This window comes from Pinus tabuliformis, chromosome 2_2 (genome assembly GCF_031772625.1).
Source record: "Pinus tabuliformis cultivar Carrire ecotype Pingquan chromosome 2_2, CPIR1, whole genome shotgun sequence".
NCBI classification, from domain to species: Eukaryota; Viridiplantae; Streptophyta; class Pinopsida; order Pinales; family Pinaceae; genus Pinus; species Pinus tabuliformis.
Genome location: NC_142300.1, coordinates 1,084,633,705 through 1,084,637,230, shown reverse-complemented (window position 1 = coordinate 1,084,637,230; position 3,526 = coordinate 1,084,633,705).

Sequence of the window (3,526 nt, the reverse complement as noted above, 5' to 3'; positions counted from 1 at the left end):
TTCAGCTCTTAATGTATCTTCGTCTTCCAATTTTCTTTATTTTTTTTTATTTACAATATCTACATGGATTTACCTAATCCCAAAGATTAGGTGTGAATATCCCCCCCAATCTAAATGGATCTTGGTGTGTCCAAGCATCATTCTGAATCTTTCAAACGTTTCCCTTCCAAGTGCTTTGGTGAAGATGTCTGCAATTTGCTCATTTGTGGAACAATGTCATAAGTGGATTATTTTGGCCTCAACATGATGTCAAATCAGATAGTATTCTTTATTGATATGTTGTTTTCAATCATAGAACTTCATATGCTTGGCCAACTTTATTGTATAAGTGTTTTCAATCAAAAGAGGAGTTGAATGCACTTGTTTCTCCCACAAATCTTTCATAATTTTCCTTAGCCACACAATTTCTTTCGTTTCTTTAGCTATTGCCACATATTTTTCCTCAGTTATGGAGTCTGCTGGAACTATTTGTTTGCGTGACCTATAGGAGACAACTCCTAATCTAAGACTACTAACATAACCTGAAGTAAATACCCTAGTTTCTTTATCTCCATTGAAATATCAATTAGAGTATTCAACCAAGCTGAAGTCACCTAGCTGTGTATACTTGAGTCTAAAGTCTTGAGTTCCCTTCAAGTACTTTCTAACTCTTTTTTCAATAGATAAATGACCATCAGAAGGCTTTTTCATAAACCTAGAGAGGCTTCCAAGAACAAATGAAATGTCTGGCCTGGTAGTAGTTAGGTAGTTGAGACTACTTTGTTGTGTCCTCAAATTATTTTACTTCAGTGGATGTGAGCTTTAAGTTCTATTCCATTGGATTAGTTAAGGGATTTGACTCAGCCATTCCAAACATGTTCAACATATCTCCAATGTACTTCTTATGAGAGATGAATATAAACTTTATATGTTGAGTTACTTCAATACCAAGATAGTAGTGAACATAGCCAAAATCTTTCATTTCAAAACCTTTCCTCAATTATTTCTTTATGGATGCAATGTAGCTACCACTTTTCACCATCATTAGAATATCATCTACATACACCACAAAATATACATTTTTTTTTCAAACTTTCTTGACAAACAAAGTTGCATCATTAAGATCATAATGTTTGAATTTGATTTTCAGAATATACTTAGTTAACTTCTCGTAGCATGCTCGCGGTGCTTGCTTGAGGCCATATAAGGATTTTACAACCTTTCATACTTTGTGTTCATGACCATTCATAATAAATGTTCTAGTTGGGTGATAAAAACATTCTCATTCATATCTCCATTCAAGAAAGAAATTTTTAAATCCATTTGATGCACTTTCCAACTGTTCTAAGATGCCAAGGCAAGGAGTTTCCGAATGGTAGGCCATTTTTCTATGGGGAAAAATTTTCCTCATATTTGACCCCTTTTATGAAAAACCTTTTACTAGAAACCTAGCTGTTTGATTATCCACCTGCCTTATACTTGTTCTTTAAGACCTACTTGCAGCCAATTGGTTTGATTCCTAATGGAGGATCAACCAGCTTCCAGGTACCATTCTTTAGCAAAGAATCATATTATTTATGCATCACTTCTTTCCATTCATCATGGCAAGTGAATTATTTGAAGGAAGTTGGTTTGAAATATGTAGACAAATTTAGTTCACAATCATAAGAAACATCCATATCAAATGGTGAATCAAGATTGCCTACATCACCTCCATTCTCTCTAGTTTATCCTCTTATTCCCCTCTTTCCAACCTCATCAGGAGAAACACTTTCAAGTGTCTTTGTCAACCATTTTGGAGTACCTTTCTAAGAAGGCCTAGGTTTAAGAAAGATTCTTTGGCGAAAATCACATGGAATATCATTTGTCGACGCGTTTCGAACCAACTAGTGTGGTTCATCATCAGGACAAGTTGATTGAGATGGGGCTGAATCAAGATTTACTCTCCCGATTCTGTCAATCACATCACTTAAAGTGTCATCAATGGCTGGAGATTCATGTGGAAGAGAGAGATTTCTTTAGGAGAAGATTCCACAAATTGCTCCAATATATGAATCCCCCCTTCAAGATGGGGTTTCACATTATCAAACTCTTGAAAATACTTTCCATATACGAATCTATCCAAGTGATCAAGTTAGAAGATTCAAGAAAGATCACATCTGTAGATATTATAAACTTCTTATTCACTTCATCGCAGAGATGGTATTCTTTGGAGGTGTTTGAATACCCAAAGAAGATACATTTGTGACTCCTTTCACTGATTTTGTTTCCCTATTCCTTGGGTATTAAGGAAAAATAGGTGGAACCAAAACCCCTAACATGCTTCATCGAAGGAATGTGACCATACAACATTTCATAGGGATTCTTGTTTTTTATATCATTAGATGAACACCTATTGTTTATATACACAACACATAGATTTGCATCATTCCAAAACATTAGTTTAACATTATTGAAAAACATCATGGAATGCACCATATTTAAGATTGTCTTGTTCATTCTTTCATCTACTACATTTTGTTGGGGATAATAAGGCACAATTTTTTGATGTTCAATCCCATATTGGCAAAGATAGTTTTCCAATCCATGTGATTTATATTGTTTTCCATTATGAGTATAAATTGATCCAATATGAGACTGTGCATAATTTTCAATCCATCCATGAAAGTTCTTGAATGTTCCAAAAGCTTTAGATTTTTTCTTCAATAAATAACCCTAACACATTCTCCTGTAATCATCAATAAATGTCATCATATATTTACTACCATTTGCAGAAATAACATACGTTGGGAGACACAAATCAAAATGAACGAGTTCAATTTTTCTATGTCCTCTTTAATGAGAATCATGAAAAGACTATTTGTTGTGCTTTCCTAAGATAAAATCATCAAATTGCTTAAGCTTGCTAGGAATTGTAGGCAAACCAAGAACAACAGTTTTCTGCAACAAACATTAGATTTCATAGTTTAAATGTCCAAATCTAGCATTCCATAAAATACATGATGGAACTGTACCTTCATTGTAGTGAGAACCGTATGAAAAGTTTCGTTCACAAGCAAACATTCCTTGCAACTTCATAAGTCTTTCTTCTTCTATCCTAGTCATGACAACTGAGTGATTTGATGCTTTTCTGACCTTGACCTTGCCATCAAATATATGAATAGAGTGTGCTTGCTCGTGGATGTGTACCAAAGACAACAAGTATCTCCTCAACTCTAGGAGGTATAAAACATGATGTAGAAGAAAGTATGAAAGACCAGAGAGTTTGATCTTGATGTTGTCAAACCATGATGGCTTGAGTTTTGACTTGTCTACAAATGCAAAGTATACTGCTCCATCAACATTATCACTGAATTATTCAAAGAAATATCTTCTGAAATTCATGTGGAAAGTTTCTCCCAAATCACAAAACCAAGAATAATTCCATGAAGCAAGTGAAGCATTGAATAAGTCTTCAGTTACTGCAATGTTGCAATTTTCCACAACATAACAAGTGGATTGAGGCGCTTTAACTTTCCCTTTTTCAATTGTTTTACCCCTTTCTTAA